A 23,779-nucleotide genomic window follows, 5' to 3' on the forward strand; every position below is an offset into this window, starting at 1 on the left:
CCAAAATAAAGTCTGTCACTGTTTCTCCATCTATTTGCCATGAAGTGACGGGACGGGATGCCATGATCTTAGTTTTCTGAATGTTGAGCTTTAAGCCAACTTTTTCACTCTCCTCTTTCACTTTCATAAAGAGGATTTCAAAAAAGTTCTTCTTCAATTTCTGCCATAAGGGTGGTATCATCTGCATATATGAGGTTATTGATATTTCTCCTGGCAATCTTGATTCCAGCTTGTGCTTCTTCCAGCCCAGTGTTTCTCATGATGTACACTGCATGTAAGTTAAATAAGCAGGGTGACAATATACAGCCTTGATGTACTCCTTTCCTGACTTGGAACCAGTCTGTTGTGTCATGTCTAGTTCTAACTGTTGCTTCTTGACCTGCATACAGGTTTCTAAAGAGGCAGGTTAGGTGGTCTGGTATTCTCATCTCCTTAAGAATTTTCCAGTTTGTGGTGATCCACACAAAGTCTTTGGCATAGTCAATAAAGCAGAAATAGATGTTTTTCTGGAACTCTCTTGCTTTTTTGATGATCCAACGGATATTGGCAATTTGATCTCTGGTTCCTTTGCCTTTTCTAAAACCAGCTTGAACATCTGGAAGTTTACAGTTCATGTACTGTTGAAGCCTGGCTTGGAGAATTTTGAGCATTACTTTACTAGCATGTGAGATGAGTGCAATTGTGCGGAAGTTTGAACATTCTTTGGCATTGCCTTTCTTTGGGATTGGAATGAAAAGTGACCTTTTCCAGTCCTGTGGCCACTGCTGAGTTTTCCAAATTTGCTGGCATATTGAGTGCAGCACTTTCACAGCATCATCTTTCAGGATTTGAAATAGTTCAACTGGAATTCCATCACTTCCACTAACTTTGTTTGTAGTGATGCTTCCTAAGACCCACTTGACTTCACATTCCAGGATTTCTGGCTCTAGGTGAGTGATCATACCATCGTGATTATCTGGGTCAGGAAGATCTTTTTGTATAGTTCTTCTGTGTATTCTTGCCACCTCTTCTTAATATCTTCTGCTTCTGTTAAATCCATACCATTTCTGTCCTTTATCGAGCCCATCTTTGCATGAAATGTTCCCTTGGTATCTCTAATTCTCTTGAAGAGATCTCTAGTCTTTCCCATCCTGTTGTTTTCCTCTATTTCTTTGCACTGATCACTGAGGAAGGCTTTCTTATCTCTCCTTGCTCTTCTTTGGAACTCTGCATTCAAATGGGTGTATCTTTCCTTTTCTCCTTTGCTTTTCACTTCTTTTCTTTTCTCAGCTATCTGTAAGGCCTCCTCAGAAAGCCATTTTTCTTTTTGCATTTCTTTTTCTTGGGGATGGTCTTGATCCCTGTCTCCTGTACAATGTCACGAACCTCCATCCATAGTTCATGAGGCACTCTGTCTATCAGATCTAATCCCTTGAATCTATTTCTCACTTCCACTGTATAATCGTAAGGGATTTGATTTAGGTCATACCATTACAGGTTCTGGTACATAGCAATTCCGTTTTCAAAGGCTTCTGTTAATATTTGAAGCCTATTAAAATTTGTACAAGGATCAGAAGTATATTCAAACTCAAAATTATAGGTTCTTTTTCCCCCTTAAGCATCATTATCTTAAATACAGAATGGAGCCAGACCGGATGAAGAATTGAATCGATTACATTGACACTGAATTATCCTGCATTTCTTTTTCTGGATATCTAAACTTTTAATGAGAGTATCTGATCCACATCTATCAATCTGCCCTGACACTTTCTTAAGATAAATAAATATAGTGTTGATGTTTTCATACAGTTTAAAAAATTTCTCCAGTGAATGCCACATTACAGATTCTGCATTTTTTTCTGGTCAAGACAGAATAACTAAAATCAGATTACCATTTTCTATGAAACCACCCCTTTCTCCCCCTAAACCCTGTAAATCTCCCACTCTAGACCTAGTAAATCAGAATCTGCATTTTAAAAGGATACCAAGGTCATCTGCTTGCTCACTAAAGTTTGAGATTCACTGTTTTGTATGAATTTCTTCTTTTTTGTATCTACTATTTAACATTGGAGCAAAATAGCCCATTTGGTAAAAGGAGGAAGGACACCAGGTTGTCTTTTGTTCAGCTGCAACATTCAGATCATGAGTAAAAATGAAATTTGTTTCCATGGATTGACAGTGTATTTTGTATGAGGGGATGTGATAGAACTTTTTAAATTAAAAAAATCATATCCTAATTATTGTCAGATATATATTTTATAGAAAGTAGATGATTAACAATGTTGTGTTAGTTTGTGCTGTACAGCAAAGTAATTCAGTTGTACACACATAATACATAGATATATATTCTTTTTTATATTTTATTTCATGCATGCTAAATTGCTTCAACTGTGTCCGACTCTTTGTGACCCCATGGACTGTAGCATGCCAGGCTCCTCTGTCCATGGAATTCTCCAAGCAAGAATACTGGAGTGGGTTGCTATGCCTCCTTCCATGGGATCTTCCCGACCCAGGAATAGAACCCCCATGTCCTGCATCGGCAGGCACGTTCTTTACCACTAGCACCAACTGGGAAGGCCATATTCACCCTCACTCCAGTGAATTCAAAAGAAGGAAGGTGAGTAACAAGAAAGCCTCTTAGGTAGCTGTATTGTGTTAGGCTCAGAGAGGAGGATTTATTTGACCTTGTGAAGAATTGCTGTGGAAAGCCTGTCAAGTTCCTAGTTGTTGTTTGTCTATTTTCTTGTCTTCTAGAGATGGTTTCCAAAGTAGTGGTTTAAAAAATTTGTAACATGCCCCAGGGATCTCCCTGAAGACCACTAACAGGACAGCGGCTTGGGCAGTGAGGAACTTAAGCCAGGGTTTCCATCGGGTGTGTTGCTGCCTTTATTTCATTATACTTTGACTCAACCCCTAATGACTTCAGCTTCATAAAGTCAGAATAAGAGAGGAATAAAGGCAATTTATTCATGTTTTCACTGGAATTCACTGCAGACATGAAGTTTCTCTAAAAATGCAAATCATTTGGTGCAACACGAGAGAAACTGGGTAACTAAGGCTCTTAGAGGAAAGCCCTTTCCCAGAGCTAATGTTCTTCTGCCCAGTGATTGAATAAATCGATCCATTTATTACAACATCTTCACAAGTTTTTTTTTAATCCCTAGATGAATGTGTCTAAGGGTACTAAAGGACTTTTCTTTATCACTAGGAAAATTGATTACACTTGTTAATTTGGCTTTTAATCCTAGATATAGCAAATGAAATACCATAAACAAGTGTACAAGAAATCAATATAGATCTGGTCAATATCAGATTGATCAAAAAAGGATTTAGTAAGATTGTAAGATGTAAAATGCCAATGTAAAACAAAGCCCTTACTTATGTAATATGGCTTTAGACAAGCTCTGGGTCTATTTCTGAAAACAGAAATGGTGTGCTTTTGTTGCATTAGAGAAAAATTCCCAGAAGGCCTACCTATCCAAGGTATTTAATGTGAGTATTTGTTTTTAAATGATTTCTTGTCTTTTGTCCAGCCAATCTTATTAATTCACAGAGCACCTTATCGCAGGGTTTTTATGTTACATAAAGCCAAAATTATACTTAACAAGTGTAAGGTTGGTCATAAAAAATAGAGAAAACAACACTCTTAAAAGCTCAAATATCACAAGGAAAGGTTGTCAGCCATTCTTTTCAGAGAAGGTGAGGGCAATGAGAAATAAAAAGTATACACAAAGACTTCTGAAATGCTGCTTAGACCACCTCTGGGTCTAAAACCATAGGTGTTTTGTAGAACCCAAATAGCAATCAAATCGCTCAGTGAACACTTTTGATTAAGCATATTTTAAATTCCCCTTGTATAAAAATGAGTGAGAAGAAGATTAATGCTACTTTACTGTTGAAATGACACAAATTTTGAACGAATCTTTTCCAATAGTGGGTAGAGCTTATGTTGAACATACACTGTGTCTGTCCACTGGTAATCCCTTTTCAGTTGTCACTCATTCAACAGATATTCACTGAGTACCACCTGAGTGAAAAATATACATTTGAGAGTGATAGATGCTGGGGTACAGTTGGTAGGAGTGTTCAGGTAAGATGGATTCAGGAGTCCGAGGCTGGGGTGAGGGTTGTAGTGGAGGACTCAATCTATAATCACAGCATGATTCTCTGTACTAGAGCCTGGTCTTCAGAGAAGAAATGAGAGTTTTATGTACAATTTGTTAAAGCAATTAATAGTGTTATACGAAAGGAGAGAAAGTTAGCACTCCCTTGGACAAGGATGGAAGAGGTCCTCAGGCCCGACAACACACATATGGTTAAGTCATTGCCTCAGGCCCCCTGGTGGCACAGTGGTAAACAATCCTCCTGCCAACACAGGAGACGTGGGTTCAATCCCTGGATCAGGAAGACCCCCTGGAGGAGGAAATGGCAACCCACTCCAGTATTTTTCCCTGGAGAATCTCATGGACAGAGGAGTCTGGAAGGCTACAGTCCAAGGGGTTGCAAAGAGTTGGTCAAGACTGAATGACTAGACAACAAACAACTATGAGGGAGCAGAGAGTCTGAAAAAAAAAACAACACTAAGACATTCACAGAATACATATAAAGGCATTTAAATGCTAGTATCAGGGAAAATAAGCCTGCTGGGTTTCCCATGGTCAGACTCAGGTTCTTTGATAGGTTGACTGGTGGGTCAAAATTTTGAGGAGCAGAGAATCTCTGTGTTAGAGTCTGTATCCTTAATGTGTGTACATTACACACCTGCACATGTATTTTGACTTACAGATAAGAAGTCATTTTTGAAAAAATTTTTGTGGTTTGAATATAAGTATGTAATCACAATTTTTTGTAATCTTCAGATTATAGACTTTTCTCTTCTGAAAAGTAATATATTCATCCCTGTACCTTGCCTGGTATCTTGGAGATAGTATATACTTAATGTTTCCTGGATGAACACAGCTTGTAGTTTATGATTTACTTTTAAAAATGTGACAAGTGATAACTGGAAGTTTGGGATTGACATATACACACTACTACATATAAAATAAATAACTTATGAGGATCTACTGTATGGCATGGGTAACCCTACTCAATACTCTGTAATGACCCATATGGGAAAGAATATAAAAAGAGAGTGGATTGTATATATTTATAAGAGTACACTTTGCTTTACACCTGAAACTAACACAACATTGTAAATCAACTAAACTTCAAAAAATTTTTTAAAAAATGCAACATATCATTGACAGAGGAATGGATAAAGAAGATGCAATACATATATACAATGGAATATTACTCAACCATAAAAAAGAATTAATGCCATCTGTAGTAATGTGGATGGACCCAGAGAGTGTCATACTGAGTGAAATAAGTTAGATAGAGAAAGACAAATATCATATGACATACTTATATGTGGAATCTAAAATATGACACAAGTGAGCTTACCTACAAAACAGAAACAGACTCACAGACATAGAGGACAGACTTGTGGTTGCTGAGGCAGAGTGAGGGAGGGATGGATTGGGATTTTGGGATTAGCAGATGTGAACTGTTATATATAAAATGGATAAACAAGGTTCACTGTATAGCACAGGGAACTATATTCAATATCCTGTGATAAAGCATAATGAAAAAGAATATAAAAAAGAATATATATGTATAACTGAATCACTTTGCTGTACAGCAGAAATTAACACAACATTGTAAATCAGATATACTTTAATTAAAAAAATCTCAACTCTGCTTATACTGAAAAAATGTGATATGATAAAGTATTGCTTGGCACAAAGTAGATGACCAATAAATACCTATTGAAAAACAGAATAAATGACTTATGTTTGCCTTTAAAAGTTCAGGTGAGAGCACAAAAGATAAAGACAAAACTATCAGTCTGAAAAGCCAGCTAATTAGGAAAAAGTTCTCCAGCAAGATCTATAGATAACTCTTTAATGAATACATAAGAAGTACTCAGTTCTAAAGAACTTGCTTTCTTCTTAAATATATTATTTTCTCATCTTTCTAGAAAAAATCTAAATTCTTAGTTAATATATCTGAAGTGCTTCAGAGAAGAAAAGGGATCTTTATGCATAGTTGCTAAAAATAATTTAAAACAGTTAAATTTTAAAGAACTACTTATTTTCTGGAAGGGAGCATTATACTCATTTTTTAATTGAAGTATGGTTAATTTACAATGTTGTGTTCAGTTGTACATACATACATTTTCCCCAGGTTATTTTCCCTTGTAGGTTATTGCAAAATATTGAGTATGGTTCCCTGTGCTATACATTAGGTTCTTGTTGGTTATCTATTTTATATATGGTAGTGTATATATGTTAATCCCAACCTCCTAACTTATGCTTTTCCCCCTTCCCTTCTGGTAACTATAAGTTTGTTTTCTATGTCTGTGGGTTCATTTCTGTTTTGTATATAAGAAAAAAACCCACTTATTTAAAATTTGTTTCTCTTCCCTGGTGGCTCAGACAGTAAAGAACCTGCTTGCAATACAGGAGACCCAGGATCGATCCCTGGGTCAGGAGGATCCCCTGGAGAAGGAAATAGCAACCCACTCCAGTATTCTTGCCTGTAGAATTCTGTGGACAGAGGCTACAGTCCACGGGGTCATAAACAGTCAGACATGACTGAGTGACTAACACTTTTACTTTAATGAAAGAAGGTTTAAGCTACACAAAATATCTTAATTTTTATGGATTCCGTTGTTTTAAAGAGCAAAGAGGATCTGGAGTCACTTTTGTGCATGTCAGTTATGTCATTGTATTAGGCATAGAGGAGAGAATAGAGGAAGATAGCAGAATTGGAGGACTGTTTTCCCTTACTACACAAATAGCCTCCTCCTTCCAAGTTTACCTTCTTTGCCTCTCTTGCACTGTGGCTGCGGAAAGAAACCATACCATATTTCAAAACTGACAATTTATATGTGGAAAGACAATACATAAATTATGTTTTAATGAATGGGGAGATATTAAAAATGATGACAATACATATTCAGATGACAAAAATTACTGGAAAAAGATTATTTTTTTATGGTTAATCCCATTAAGAATGAATTAAGTTGAAGAAAAATATAAAATAAGATTTTCAGAGATAGGACCATATCAAATTTTCAAAATGCCCACATCAAATTTATAAGTATATATATAATATATAATTATATGAATATTTAATATATAAATAATAGGAATATATAAGTGAATATAATATAAATATATTACAATGTATATATTCATTGCAATTTTTATTTAAGAAACTGGGAGTAAAAAACCAAATACTTCATGCAGTTTAAAGTTGTGTGAATCTGTTCCTGCATCTTGCAGCATTTCATCATATGTGCTGGGAATGTCAAGTGAGTTACATAGCAATTTGAATCAAGTCCCTTGTGGCTTTACATCTAAACCACCTATTTAAAAAACTTCTCTGACACAACCTTGCCCTCATATCTCAGTTCTCTGTCACTCATGCTGATCTGCTTTCTTATTTAATAGATGACATAATGCTAGAGAGGATGTGGAGAGAAGGGGACCCTCCTATACTGTGGGTGGGAATGTAAATTGGTATAGCCACTATGGAGAACAGTATGGAGGTTCCTTAAGAAACTAAAAATAGAGCTACTACGTGGCCCAACAATCCCACTCCTGGGCATATAGCCAGAGAAAACCGAATTTGAAAAGATATATACACTCCAATGTTCATTGCAGCACTATTTACAATAGCCAAAACATGGAAATGTAAACGTCTATTGATGGAGGAATAGATAAAGAAGATGTAGTACATATATACAATGGAATATTACTCAACCATTAAAAAGAACAAAATAATGCTACTTGTAGCCACATGGATGGACCTAGAGATTGTCCATACTAGGTGAATTAAGTCAGACACAGGGACACAAATATCATATGATATTTGGTGAAGTGTATCTTCCATTCTCTGGCTTTTTTTTAAACTAAGTTGTTCTTTTCTTACTGTTGAGTTTTAAGAATTCTTTGTATATTTTGAATAAGGTTCTTTATCAGAAGTGTCTTTTGCAAATATTTTCTCCCAGTCTACGGCTAGTCTTCTCATTCTCTTGACTATTATTTTTTAGTACATATGGAGTTGCTTCACTCATTGCTAATGAATGTGTCTCACCTATGGATACACCATAATTTAACCAGTCACTAAATGCCTTGTTGAACATTTAAATTGTTTGCAGCCTTTTATACTGTAAATCAATACTTAGGCATTTGTAAGGCTTTTGCATTTGTTCTGCCTTCAGTCTGGATTGTCCCTCCCTCTTGCCCCCACCAAGAGACACTTATGTTCACTCCCTTACTTTAACCAGGTCTCTCCTGAAATGTTACCTCCTCTGAAAGGTCTTCTTTATCCGTTCTATCTAAAGTAGAATTGTCCTATTCCATCACTCTCTGTCCATACACAGTGGGATACATATATCATATTTTACTGCATATTACATTATAATGTATTATGTCATGTTATATGCTTATGTTTGCAGCTGTCTAGATTCCCGTCTAGTGAATAAGTTGCATCAGAGTGGAGACTTAGTTTCATCTGCTGCTGTATCTCCAGTGCCTCAGACAATGCTTAGCACATAGAGATGCTTAATAAGTAGGTGAAAGAATGAACAAGCAAATGAATGAATGAATGTGTTGAGTAAACATAGAATTATGGGTCAAAGCTGTTTGCACTTGATATTTCTATAACTGCCAGACTACTCTCCCTAGAGGTTGTATTTAGTCTTTTACCAGTAATACATGGGATATAACTGTACCATCACATGATCACCAAACATATTGCATTATCAAACTTGCCAATTTGAGAGCTAAAAATTTCTTCCTACACTTTTCATTCACATTTTTCTTATCATGAGTAAAGATCAGCATTTTTCCACTTTTTAAAATTTTACACAATTTTAAAATTCATTTTTCAGTAAATTTCCATATCCTTTTATTTTTTTCCATTAAAAAATGGGGCTATGGGTCTTCGGCTTACTGATTTATGATCTCTTTTTATAAAAGAGATGACATCTTTGTGATATTTACAGATTTTTTTCCCCAGGTTCATTTAAAAACATTTTTTAAAAAGACTTGTTTGTGATATGTTGTCATGTAGTACTACTTTGTTTTTATAAAGGCACATTGCTAGTTTTCCTCTTTGGTTGTAGAGTTCGGTTGGTTGCCCTGTGATCTCAGGTCTCTTATGAGCTCAAGAAAAATTTATTTTGCAGATTTTGTAGTTTTGTTGTTGCTGTAAGGATGAGAATGACATTCTTTCTAGATTTCTACATTTAAGCAGAAGTTAGAAGACTATTTATTTTTACACATTAATTTTGTATCTAGCCATCAAGTTCTGTTGTTGTTTATAAAGATTTTCATTTGCTTTTCCTTGGTTTTTCAATTAAGTGATTATATCTACATAAATAAGCATGCACTCTTCTCATCCTTTTCTAGTCCTTATATATCTTCTTTTTTTTTCTATGACAAGATTAAAAGATAGCTGTGATAGTGGGTATCTTTATGTTATCATTATCTTTAGTGGAATTATTCCTATCATAGATAATGAATTTTATTAAATGTATTGTGAGCTCCATTGGAATAATCAAGTGATCTTTCTCTTCAGTTGTTCATGCACTCAGCAAATTGGTGAGACACATATAATGTGTCTATGTTCTAAGTTTTGGGGATACAACACTGAGGAAAGAAAATGGAAAGGAATCTTATTGTCATGGAGTTTATATCTCTAGAGGTTAAAGACAGACAGTAAATAAATAAAATATGTTTTGTCAGATGATAATATATGCTATAGGGGAAGCAAAGTGTATACCTATAGGGAATGTATATATGTGTGTGGGGGGTGGTTTGCAACTTTTAAAAGTGTGACCAGGGAGGGTGGGAGGGAGGTCCAAATGGGAGGGGATATATAGCTGATTCACATTGCTGTACAGCAGAAACTAACACAACATTGTAAAGCAATTATACTCCAATTAAAAAAGTATGAGCTGATGATATCTGACTAAAATTCTAAGGGAAATAAGCTTTGGAAATATCTTGAAGGAGCACTGCACAAGCAAATACAAGGTCCTGGTGTGGTCCAGGAACAGAAAGAAGACCCATATGGGGAGAGGAAGAGAAGCACAGGTCGCTGAGAGTAGTAGGAAGATTATCAGAGAGGTGACAGAGGGCCAGATCACGCACGGTCTCACAGGCCACGGTGGGGATGCTAGCTTGTACTCCACGTGAGATAGGAAATCATCTGGAGGGACTTTAAGCAGAGAAGCAACATAATCTAACTTTATTTTAAAAGGATAACTGAAAACTGTCGAATAGATTGTGTGTGTGTGTGTGTGTGTGTGAGTCACTCAGTCATGTCCGACTCTTTGCAACCCCATGGACTGTAGCCTGCCAGGCTCCTCCACCCGTGGGATTCTCCAGGCGAGAACACTGGAGTGGATTGCCATAGATTGTATAGGAAGCTATTTTAACAGTCCAAGCAAGGTATAGGATGGCTTGGACCATGCTGGCAGCAGGAAGATCATAAGAAGTTACATGATACTGGATATATTTTTAAGGAACAGGATTTGTTGATAGACTTGATGTGGATGTGAGGAGATTAAGGATGACACTCAAGTTTTAAATATGTACATGAATGGGCTTCTCAGGTGGCACTAGTGGTAAAGAACCTGCCTGCCAATGCAGGAGACGTTAACAGACATGGGTTCAATCCCTGAGTCGGGAAGATCCTCTGGAGGAGGGCATGGAAACCCACTCCAGTGTTCTTGCCCATGGACAACCCCATGGACAGAGGAACCTGGTGGGCTACAGTCCATAGGGTCACAAAGAGTCAGACATGACTGAAGCAAATTAGCACGCACGCTCAAGTGAAGCATGCATTAACCGAGAGCTGAACGCCTAGGGGAGCACTCTTTGGGCTCATATGAAGTTAAGTGATGAGAGGATGATTTTGCACCTTTCAAATTTGAGATGTCTGCTAGATATCCAAGTGAAGATGTCAAGGAGGAATTTGTGTACAGAAGCCCAGAATTCAGGGGAGGGCTCCAGGCAGCATATTTGAACATCATTAGTGAATAAATAATACTTAAGCTATGAAACTGGATGAGATCAATAAGAGAATGAGTGTAAACAGAAAAGAGAAGAAATGAAAGCTTGAGCCATGGGTCACTCTAACATTTAAAGATCAGGTAGATTAGGTGGAATTAGCAAAGGAGATTGAGAAGGAGTGGCTAGGGAGGAAGGAGGAGCCAGTAAGATAAGCCACTGAGAAGAATATTTAAAGAAGAGGGAGTGGGACTTCCCTGGTGGTCCAATGGCTAAGACTCCAAGCTCCCAATGCCAGGGGGCTTGGGTTCAATCCCTTGTCAGGGAACTAGATAGATCCCACATGCCACAACAAAGATCAAAGCTCCCGAGTGCCCCGACTAAAACCTGGTTCAGCCAAATAAATAAATAAACATTAAAAAAAGACAAAGGAGGAGGGAGTAATCAACCCTGCTCAGGGTTGCTGATAGGTCAAATAAGATGAGGAGGGCTGAGAAATGACGATTGGGTTTGGCAATGTGAAGCGCATTGATGAGCTCGAGAAGAGCAATCTTGGTAGAAGGTGGGACAGAAACAAGTGGTTCAGGAGCGAATGGGAAGAGAGTAATTACAGACAACTAACATAGATGATTCTTTAAATTGTGATAAAGCGGAATAGAGAAATGGGACAGTAACTGGTGAGAAGTTGTGAGGTCAAAAGACTTTTTTTTAAAGATGAGAGAAATTACCATACGTTCATATACTGATAAGAATGATCTACAGGCCATTTGATGCAGATGGAGAGGGAGGGGAGAACTGTTGGAGGTAATGGCTTTGAGAAAATGAGAATGGATGAGACATAGTACACAGGTGGACAGGTTGGCCTAGGCTAGGAGCTTAACAGTCAATCCTCAGTAAGAGGAGAGAATGTATATTGAGCAGAGATGTCAGTGAATGAGTAGACGTGATGATATTTCACTGAAGTATTCTTTTGATTATTTTTTTTAAATGAAATAAGAAATAGGCTCATCAATTGAGAGTGAGGATGGACAAGAAAGTGTTGGAGGTTTGGGTAAAGGGGACAAAATGTGACATAATTGTCTAGGAAAAGGGAAGAGAGAGTGAACTCAGGGAATATAGTGATCAGGGTTAGCATTAAGGGGCCACTTGAGGTTAGTGATCATGAATTTAAAACGAGGCCAACCACTTGGCTGTATATTTTTCTGCAGTGACATTCTGTGGTAAAGATACAAATAGGAAGTAGGCTGAGAGTTCAGTTATTAATGTAATGGTTTTACCAGGCAAGTACTCAGAAGATAGAGAGGTAAGGGATGGGTCACAGACTTAAGCTGCTCTCGTTAAGTTTCAGCAATGTGAACCTTAACTTTGATCCCAAGTGTCAGCATTTCCTGCTCTTGCTTTCAACTTGATGCTGATAGATTTCTTCCCCCAAACTAACATCTCTACATTGTTAAGCTTTAAGTCTTACAAGGGAATTCTAATACTTTTACATGTTTCCCCAATTTATTAACTTATCTTTTTTTCCTCTGTCTTTAAGCAGCTTAAAGTCTGTGATCCATCTCTTACCTCTTTATATAGGTTGGATAATTTCATAGGTGAATGGATGGGAGGATTATTCCAACTATTTTGAGAAAGGGGCAGAGATTTCCAGGAATTGGATGGCTGCTCACTTTTTGGCCTTTTATGATTAGCCTCTGAAATGTCACGGCGCCTGTGAGTGTTTTATTTAGCATGCTGATGTATTACAATGAGCGTATAATGAGGCTCAGGTCTAGTGGAATACATGCACCATTTTGAATTATGGTTTTCTCAGGGTATGTGGCCCAGTAGTGGGATTGCTGGGTCATATGGTAGTTCTATTTTTAGTTTTTTACACTTAATCTTAGCCAAAAGGCTGAGAAGCAATATTTTTTTTTAGCTTTTTAAGGAACCTCCATACTTTAATTCATAGTGGTTGTGAATTACATTTACAACAATTTATAACAATTTACATTCCAACTAACAGTGTGAGAGGGTTTCCTTTTCTCCACGCACTCTCCAGCATTTATTGTTTGTAGATTTTTTGATGATGGCCATTCTGACTGGTGTGAAGTGATACATCTTTGTAGTTTTGATTTGCATTTCTCTAATAATGAGCAATGCTGAGCATCTTTTCATGTCTTCATTGGCCATCTGTATGTCTTTTTTAGAGAAATGTCTATTTAGGTCTTCCACCTATTTTTTGATTGGGTTGTTGCTTGTATGTTTTGATATTGAGCTGCATGAGCTGCTTGTATATTTTGGAGAGTAATTCTTTGTCAGGTGCTTTGTTCACTGCAGCACTATTTACAATAGCCAGGACATGGAAGCAACCTAGATGTCCATTGACAGATGAATGGATAAAGAAGATGAGGTACATACATACAGTGGAATATTATTTAGCCATAAAAGGAACACAATTGGGTCATTTGTAGTGATGTGGATGGACCTAGAGTCTGTCATAAAGAGTGAAGTAAGTCAGAAAAAGAAAAACAAACATCATATATTAACACAGATGTTTGGAATCTAGAAAGATGGTATAGATTTGCTGTTTGGAGAGGAGGAAGAGAGATGCAAATGTAGACAAGGGACATGTGGACACAGTGAGGGAAGGGGAGGCTGAGACCAACTGGGAGAGTAGGATTGACTTATATGCAGCACCATGTCTCAAACAGATAGCTGGTGGCTGCTGTAGAGCACAGGCAATGCAGCTCAGTGCTCTGTGATGACCTGGGGGTGGGATGTGGAGGATAGGAGGGACATTCAAGAGAGAGGGGATATATGTATACATATAGCTGGTTCACTTCATTATACAGCAGAAACTAACACAACATTGTAATGCAATTATACTCCAATTAAAAAAATAAATAATGTTCTAGTGGAAGTTGACTTTCCTGCCATCTTGAACCTGGTTGATTCTGACCAGTTTTTGTCATGTCCTCAATGGCTATGTCATTCTTTTAAAGGTTCTGCCCCGCCCGCTTCTTGTCTCTTTCTCTGTACTTATTATGTGAAGCAAAGTGGAGGGGCAGAAGATAGTGGGATTTTTGAAACTGAGTTTCTGAAGGCAGTGCAGTTTTCACTATTAAAAAGGTCTAGGTTTAATGACAGGAATGAGTAGGTAAGATAAGATGAAAGACAAGGTCACTGAAGTAGAGGAGGTTAAGAAAATGAGAGAAGAAAATGCTCAAAGATCATTATGTGTGGTAACAATGAACCAGGAGCTGAAAGCTTCAAAGGATGAAAAGGAGAGACACGGAGACAGACAGCTGCAAACCATGAGAGAATATAGTCTCATTACTTGAGGTTTATAGGTAGGGTTTCAGCCTGCAAAAAGTAGCAGTAAGGTCAAGGTTACTGGTCATACCTTTAGGCTCAAAGGTCCCAAGGATATGGCAGAGAAGACTGCCCTCACTTGAGAACACAGCAGAGAAGGCGCTATCTTGGGAAGACAGCCAGATTTCAGTTAGCACAAGCAGCAAAAAGAAGACTGGGAGAAAAGGTGGAGGATGTTGCTTTTCTGACTGTGGGTTTCTGAGGACTCAATGAAAGATTTCAGGGTTTGAAGAGAATTAGGATTGGGGACAAATGGATATATAGAAAACCTTATGGGAGGACAGTCTTGGGAGATCAGGATTTTTTGTCATCACTGCTCTGAACAGTGACAACAGACATAATGAGATTCCTCCTGATAGCCTACAGATAGTAGGGGTAAAACTGGGAGACTGGGCCAATGCAAGGGGTTTTGCTTGGAGCTCACAGAGATTGGCTGCCCTCTCCATGCATGCCAACTTTGATGTGGAGGTAGAAATCAAGTGACATTATCCAACACTTGGATCTCTGGATGAACAGGGGGAGCCCTGGTATCCATCTTTACTCTTACAGTGGGTTCTGAGGGAAGGCCATGCTCATTCCAGTTGCAGTGAGTTATATTAATAGATCTCCTAATATGGGCTGCCTTCACACTCCTGTTAGAAACCTCAGTTGGTCATGGCATGTTATTCTTTTAATAGTTTACTTGATTCTGCTTATTCAAGATTTTGTAGTATTGCTTGAAAGTGAGACTGGTCTATAATTACTTATCTCTTTTAGTGCTTTGTTAAATTTTTGTATTAAGTCTTACACTGGCTTCACAAAAATAATTGGATGCTTCCTTCTTTCCTGTAACCTTGAAAAGTTTAAATAGCATTGGAGCTATCTATTACTTAAAAGTTTGGTAGAATTCAATTGTGAATACTTTTTATAGGATTGAAATGTTACTATTGCTTTTTATTATATTGAATATTTGAAAAGAGGATCCATATTTTATCTCTTTAGCCTTGGCACCTAGCTAAGTGCCTGAAACAAACTATACAAATTAAGATTATTTCAAGAAGAAAAAGTGTAAGTTAAAATACTTTCACATGAAGATTTTTACTAGCTTCCTCTCTCCATTTTCAAGACTTCCATTTTAATTTAGCCTCTATTACCTGATCTATTATACTACTCTCTTAACTGGTCTCTCTGGCTTCTCTCTTTCTTTCCCCCAGTACCCACCTAATATTCTACTCTTGGGTTAATCTTCCTAAAGGGCTGTTTTATTCATTTGACCCTTGCATAAAAACTTAAAAATTTTTTTTTTAAATTTTATTGAAGTATAGTTGATTTACAATGTTGTGTTAATTTCTGGTGTACAGCAAAATGATTCAGTTATATATATATATATATATATATATATATACACATACATATACTTCACATTCTTTTCCATTATGGTTATTATAGGGTAGTGAATATAATTCCCTGTGCTATATGGTGGGACCTTGTTTACCCATTCTGTGTATAATAATTTGCATCTACTAACCTCAGCCTCCCACCTCCCCTTCCCCTTGGCAACCACAAGTCTGTTCTCTATGTCTATGAATCTGTTTCTGTTTTGGAGATAAGTTCATTTGTGTCACATTTCAGATTTTAAATGTAAGTGATATTATATGGTATTTGTTTTTCTCTGCTTGACTCACTTCGTATGATAATCTCCAGGTCCGTCCAACCTTTGCATTAGAAACTTTGAGAAGCTTCCCAGTGACTAACACACAAGTCCAAACTTTTCACTGCTCTCTATCTCAATCCATCTCCCCTTTCTCTTCCACCATTTTCCCATAGACACAGTATGTTTAAGTAAGCTGGGCTCCTTGCCATTTCCCAAACAATTTTTGTGTTTTTATTTCTGTTCTTTGTCCATGCTGTTACACTATTTATTTATTTATGTTCTAAGAAGATTCATATACCTTCGTTATTGTGCCTGCTGCTTGGCTGCTCATTCACGTCAGACTCCTTGTGATCCCATGGACATAGCCCATCAGGCTCCTCTGTCCATGGAATTTTCCAGGCAAGAATACTGGTGTGCGTTGCCATTTTCTACTCCAGGGGATCTTCTCAACACAGAGATTGAATCTTTGTTTCCTACGTCTCCTGCACTGGTAGGTGAATTCTTTACCACTGAGACACCTGGGAAGCCTCCACTAATCCTTTAGACTTTTTTTTTTCTATTCCCCTGTCCGTGTGTGTGTGTGTGTGCGCGTGTGTGTGCGTGCGTGCACGCGCGCGCGTGTGCATGCTTAGTTGCTCAGTTGCTTCCAACTCTTTGTGGCCTCATAGACTGTTGACCACCAGGCATGGAATTTTCCAGGCAGGAATACTGGAGTGGGTTGCCATTTTCTACTCCAGGGGATCTTCCTGACCCACTGGGACAAAGAATCAAGCTCATTCCTCAAGCTCAACTCTTCCATGAATCCACTCATGAAGACGGAGTTATCTCTCATAGTTGTTTGAAAAAAATCATGTGGAAGTATCTTGTATCCTCTAGCAAAATGAAAACTTCTTGAAGGTAAGAATCCTAACTTAAAGATCTTTACAACATTTACAGCATTTATTCAATAACAAATTTTTGAATGGGTGAGTGAATAGATCTAAAAACTGATAATGATTTATTCTAACAATTTAAGGTAAATTCTGAACAGTCTCACTTAGTATGGATTTGATATGCTACAGAATTTAGCATCATGTTTTGGTTAAAACATGAACATCTGGATGAAATATATATGTTTTACACACTTCTGTTAAGTATGACATGTATCACAATTACAAAAATTCATGAGCTTGCATGAAATAATGGCAGTCATAGACCTAATTTCAAATATGTTTTCCTTGAAAAAATAATAGCTTAGTACTTAATGGACTTTAAGAGGCAGATTTTAAAGTATTGTTAGTCCTATTATTTAAATAGAATCTATTTACTTACCCTATTTTATGTTATTATGTTATCTAGCTAGAGTACGGATGACTTATTGTTTAAATCACTGGTTTTCATCTTGAGAATGACAAATGCCTACCAAAAATGTCTTCCAGAGTGGCTTTCTCAAGCTGTCAAACAGGAGCTGGAGGAAATATTACACTGATGATTTTCAGGTGATATTTGAACAAGCCAGGCTGTTATTAGCATGCAAATATAATATTATGGCTTTCCAGTGTACCTAGACATTTGCTTCTGAGAGACCACTGACATCTCTTTTCCATTATCAGCGAGGTATTTTTTTTTAAATGCAGAGGTTGTCCCCAGGGAGCCCGGTAGTGGGCGCTCCAGCCTGTTGGTACTGTACCAGGATACAAGCCCCCGGAACACCCGGCTTTGAAGGCCATCAGGGCTTGTGTACAGGAGAGCCGTAGGGCTATAGAAACGGAGACTCTGCTCTCAAGGGGCTCCTGCAGAATCTCCCAAGCTCTGAGACCTAAGGCAGAGGCAGTAATTAGAAAAGATCCCGGGTCAGACCCGCTTGCTGATCTTGGAGCACCTTCAGTAGAGAGAGGAGGCAACTGGGACTCCCCCTGAGGACAGTGGCAGCCATTTTGGGGAATTCATTATACCTTGAGGACACTGGTGCAGGCAACTTGAATTCAATAAAATTGTAGGATACAAATTAATATGCAAAATATGTTGCATTTCTATACACTAACAATGAGGTATCAGAAACAGAAATTAAGAAAACAATTCCATTTACAATTTTGCATCAAAAAGAACAAATCTAACCAAGGAGATGAAAGACCTGTACATGGAAAACCTTGGTGGTGGTGGTGGTTTAGTCACTAAGTCATGTCCGACTCTTGCAACCCTATGGACTGTATAGCCTGCCAGGCTCCTCTGTCCATGGGATTCTCCAGAGGAGCTTCCCTGATTTTTCAGATGGTAAAGAGTCTGTCTGCAACACGGGAAACCTGGGTTCAATCCCTGGGTTGGGAAGATCCCCTGAAGAAGGAAATGGCAATCCACTCCAGTATTCTTGCCTGGAAAATCCCATGGACAGAGGAGCCTGGCAGGCTACAGTCTATGGGTTGTTTCTTGAAGTGGGAAAACCTTAAGACATTAATAAAAAATTGCAAATGGTCAAACAAATGGAAAGATATACTGTGCTCATGGACTAGGAGAATTAATAATGTTAACATGACCATACAGCACAAGGCATTCTATAGATTCAATACAAACCCCAGCAAAATACTAATGATATTTTTCATAAAACAAGAACAAATACTTTTAAAATTTGCATGGAAACACAATAGACGCTGAATAGCCAAAAAATCTTGAGGAAGAACATAGTTCGAGGTATCACACTCTCTGGTTCCAAACTATACTACAAAGCTACCATCATCAAAGCAGTATGGTACTGGCACAGAAACAGACACATAGATCAATGGAACAGAATAGAAAGCCCAGAAATAAACACATGTTTACATGGTCAATTAGTCTATGTCAAAAGAAGCAGAACTTACAGTTTCTTCAAAAAACTGTGTTGGGAAAAGTGGACAGCTGCATGTAAAGAGTCAAACTGTATTACTTTCTCACACCATATGCAAAAATAAATTCAAAATGTATTTAAAACCTAAGTGTAAGACCTGAAACCTTAAAATTCCTAGAAGAAAGCATAGGCAGTGCTCTCTTTGACACTGATCATAGTAATATATATATATATATATTTTTTGGATATGTCTCCTCAGGCAAGGGAAGCAAAAGCAAAAATAAACAAATGGGGATACATCAAACTAAAAAGCTTTTTCATGCCAAGGAAACTCTTAACAAAATTAAAAGATAGCCTACTGACTGTGAGAAGATATTTGCAAATGACATTTCTAATAATATTCAAAATATAAAAAGAACTTATGCAATTTACCATAAAAAAACAGTCCAATTAAAAATGATCCAAGGACTTGAATAGACATTTTTCCAAAGAAGACACACAGATAACTAACACACACATGAAAACATGCTCAACATAACTAACCATCAGTTCAGTTCAGTTCAGTTGCTCAGCCATGTCCGACTCTTTGCGACCCCATGAATTGCAGCACACCAGGCCTCCCTGTCCATCACCAACTCCCGGAGTTTATTCCATCGAGTAGGTGATGCCGTCCAGCCATCTCATCCTCTGTCGTCCCCTTCTCCTCCTGTCCCCAATACTTCCCAGCATCAGGGTCTTTTCCAATGAGTCAACTCTTCACATGAGGTGGCCAAAGTATTGGAGTTTCAGCTTCAACATCAGTCCTTCTAATGAACACCCAGGACTGATCTCCTTTAGGATGGACTGGCTGGATCTCCTTGTAGTCCAAGGGACTCTCGAGTTTTCTCCGACACCACAGTTCAAAAGCATCAATTCTTCAGCGCTCAGCTTTCTTCACAGTCCAACTCTCACATCCATACATGACCACTGGAAAAACCATAGCCTTGACTAGACAGACCTTTGTTGGCAAAGTAATGTCTCTGCTTTTTAATATGCTATCTAGGTTGGTCATAACTTTCCTTCCAAGGAGTAAGCATCTTTTAATTTCATGGCTGCAATCACCATCTGCAGTGATTTTGGAGCCCCCAAAAATAAAGTCAGCCACTGTTTCCACTGTTTCCCCATCTATTTCCCATGAAGTGATAGGACCAGATGCCATGATCTTAGTTTTATGAATGTTGAGCTATAAGTCAACTTTTTCACTCTCCTCTTTCACCTTCATCGGGAGGCTTTTCAGTTCCTCTTCACTTTCTGCCATAAGAGTGGTGTCATCTGCATATCTGAGGTTATTGATATTTCTCCTGGCAATCTTGATTCCAGCTTGTGTTTCTTCCAGCCCAGCGTTTCTCATGATGTACTCTGCATATAAGTCAAATAAGCAGGGTGACAATATACAGCCTTGACATACTCCTTTTCCTATTTGGAACCAGTCTGTTGTTCCATGTCCAGTTCTAACTGTTGCTTCCTGACCTGCACACAGGTTTCTCAAGAGACAGGTCAGATGGTCTGGTATTCCCATCTCTTGAAGAATTTTCCACAGTTTATTGTGATCCACACAGTCAAAGGCTTTGGCATAGTCAAGGAAATGCAAATTAAAACCACTGTGAGATACCACCTCACACCAATTAGAATGGTTATTATCAAAAAGAAAACAAATAAGTCCTATGCATGTGGAGAAAAAGGAATTTTCATGTATTCTTGGTAGGAATGTAAACTGTTAAAACCGTTATGCAAAATAGTATGGAGGTTCCTCAAAAAATGAAAACTACTGTATGGGATTCAGCAATTCTACTTTTGGGTATTTTTCTAGAGAAAACAAAAACAATGCTTTGAATGGATATATGTACCGTTATGTTCACTGCAGCATTATTTACAATAGCCAAGATATGGAAGCAACCTAAGTGTCCATTGATAAATAAATGGATAAAGAAGATGTGATACATATATACAATGGACTATTACTCAGCTATAGAAGATAATGAAATCTTACCATTTGCAGCAACATGGATAAACCTAGAGGGTATTATGCTATGTGAAATAAGTCAGAAGAGGCAAATACCATTTTACCATTTTATTTAACCTGTATGTATAATCTAAAAACAAAATAAATGAACAAACATAAAAAAGCAGAAACAGACTCACAGATACAGAGAACAAACAGGTGTTTGCAAGAGGTAAGGGGGTTGAGGGAATGAGTGAAATAGATGAAGGAGATTAAGAGGTACAGACTTCCAGTTACAAAACAAATGAGTCACATGGATAAAATGTATAGCATGGGGAATATAACCAGTAACATTGTAATATCTTTGTATGGTGACAGGTGGTAGGTAGACTGATGGTGTTGATCATTTTGGAATGTGGAGAAATATCAAACCACTTTGTTGTGCACCTGGATCTACATAGTGTTCTAGGTCTATTATACTTCAAAATAAGACAAAACAAAAACAAAGAAGCAGCAAAACCATGAACTCAGCTGCCTAGAAACATGCCTGGGAGGACGCATACTAAGCTGTCAATAGTATTACTCCTCAAGAAAGTATCTGTGTGTGGAAGGCACTTTGACTCTTGCCCATTTACATTTTCCTCCGCAGAGCATTTGGGGAAAGGATACGGTCTAAGTATTAGTGGGTGTGTGTGGAGGCTCAAGTTAAAAGTTAAGATCGGATATGGAGTAGTAAGGAGTGCGGCATTTTGGTTGAAAAAAGAATTTATTTGTGTCCCTTTTGGAATAGCAACAGAGCACATATTGCTGGAGTTACTAGATAATTCTATAGAGGGGCATACAAGGATTCTTCCCATACTTCTCTCTTTCTAGGAGGAGAGAATTCCTGGAATCTTTGCAGCTCGGATGGTATAGAATTCAGTATATACAGCATGTATATCTAATAATTAGAAATAAAAGGAACTTCCCTGGTGATCCAGTGATTAAGACTCTGTGCTTCCCATGCAGAGGGTGTGGGTTGAATCCCTGGTGGGGGAGCTAAGATTCCCACATGCCTCATGGCCAAAAAATCAAAGCGTAAAGCAGAAATGATACTGTAACACATTCAGTAAAGACTTTCAAAATGGTCCACATCAAAAAAAAATCTTAAACAAGAAATATTTCAAAACACTAAAAAATTTTTTGTTTAGACACATCAGTGTGAGCTAACTTTCCTCTCTTTTTCCCTCCTTCCTTTCTCTCTCCCCCTCCCTTTTCCTTTCACTTCTTCCTTCCTCTTATCTCTTATGTTCAAACAAAATAGTTGATCAGAGGACTAGATTGAAGTAAAGGTTAGATTAGAGCAGCCTACGTTCTATAAACCATCTTTTAGTGATCTAATTTTCTTTGAAGAGATTTGAATGTAATAGAAAACAAGTGGAGATAATAGAGAACACAATGCAAAATAAACTCCGCAGACAGGAGTCTTCTTTTTCAGCAAATGCAGTAAGGGAGTTCTCAGCCTGACAGCACAGGATAAATCAGTCTCCTGCTCTGGAGCCTTTCACTCTCCACCTGCATTAGTCGAAGACCTTTTGTCCTAGCAGGAAAGGCAGGCAAAGTCTCCAAATCTCATGTGGGAAACATGCTCAGGAACATGGATTTTTAAAAAGGAAAACATGCAAGGAAGCTTGAAAAGCATTTTATAATAGGCCTTAAGAGCACTGAAAGAACGCAGTTCACAGTGAATTTCAAGACAACCAGATTTCATCTGGATAAGCCTTTTCAATGCTCCACATTGGAAAATTTCTATTACCTTCCTTACAGATCACTGAAAATAAGTGCCTGGTCCATGCTCTACCAAGGTACAGTCGCTCTGTTTTCAAGCTCAAAACAGATATTGATTTTTGTTTCAAACTCTAATGCCAAAATTAGCAGTGTCAGGTTGAATTAGAGGTAGATGGTTTAGAGAGTTCAACAGTGAGCAAGCAGCATGGCCAGACTGCCTTTTCTGGGTTATTTTTTTTTTTCTTTTCATATCTTAAAGACAACAAACATGGGATGTAAGATGCCCTTCAGTTTTATGGTACCCAAAGAAATACTTAGTCCAATTTCACTCATATATCTTTAGCCCATCAGTTTCCTTCAAGTGTCAGTTCAGGGGTCATAAATACATCTTCTTTGAGGATGATTATAGTTTGATTTCCTTCTGCTGGGCATTTTGCCTCTCACTTAGCTTTGGAAAAATCAAGATTTGTCTAGCAGTTTAAATTGACAGAGCATTTCATCTGCATTGTCCCGTAAAGGGGGAGGCGGCTCAGTTATTGAATTGGTCCATCAGTGGAGTGTGCATCCTTTATATCTGGGATTGATTGAAAGGAAAGAACTACAAATTGCACTGTGAGAGCTTCCCTCACACGGAACCGTTCATCAAAGGAGCAGACCGAGGTTTGTAATGGGGGCATTTAGAGCATCCATTCACTATGAGGAGCGGGTGCCTGCAAACCCAAGTCACCCAGACTTGATTTATCAATAAGGAAGAGTGGCTTATTGATAAGAGTGGCTTATTTATCAATAAGGTAGAATGTTGCCAGCATGGCTTTGAGGGGCACAAAGAGGGGAATGGAATGAGTATGGATATCCTTGATAATCCTCTGAAATACCTCTATGTCTGTATGATTAATAACATATCTGGTTGCTGCTTCTTTGTACCTCAAAGGAAGGCAGCTTTTTCTAGATGGCTCCCATGCAGAGTGGGTGTTTGGTGTGTGTGTGTGTGAGAGAGAGAGAGAGCAAGTGAGAGATAGAGGGAAGAAAGGAGGGGGCGTAGAGGGGAGGCAGAGGAGAGAAATGAAGAGTGAATAGGTAACCAAGAGCAGAGGTCAAACCCAGAGGTTCCTCAGTTTGGATCTGATGTAGTAAATGCCTGTTAAACCGCCCAAGCTGTCTTCTTGCATACATTCTAGTCTCACAAAGGGTGGAGC

At 38.0% G+C, this 23,779-nt stretch overlaps 1 protein-coding gene and 1 non-coding gene across 7 annotated transcripts in view; one reads left to right on the plus strand and one right to left on the minus strand.

The window, feature by feature from the left end:
- Positions 1–23,779, minus strand: part of TTC29 (tetratricopeptide repeat domain 29) — a 245,195-nt gene that overhangs the window by 13,293 nt on the left and 208,123 nt on the right. The gene's annotated exons all lie outside the window — the stretch shown is intronic.
- Positions 4,215–4,344, plus strand: LOC145528089 (U6atac minor spliceosomal RNA). Its single transcript, XR_014070159.1, has one exon. It is a non-coding gene; the product is annotated as a U6atac minor spliceosomal RNA (small nuclear RNA).

The sequence above is a fragment of the Giraffa tippelskirchi genome, chromosome 11 (assembly GCF_054371585.1).
Source record: "Giraffa tippelskirchi isolate mGirTip1 chromosome 11, T2T-mGirTip1v1.2.pri, whole genome shotgun sequence".
Lineage (NCBI taxonomy): Eukaryota > Metazoa > Chordata > Mammalia > Artiodactyla > Giraffidae > Giraffa > Giraffa tippelskirchi.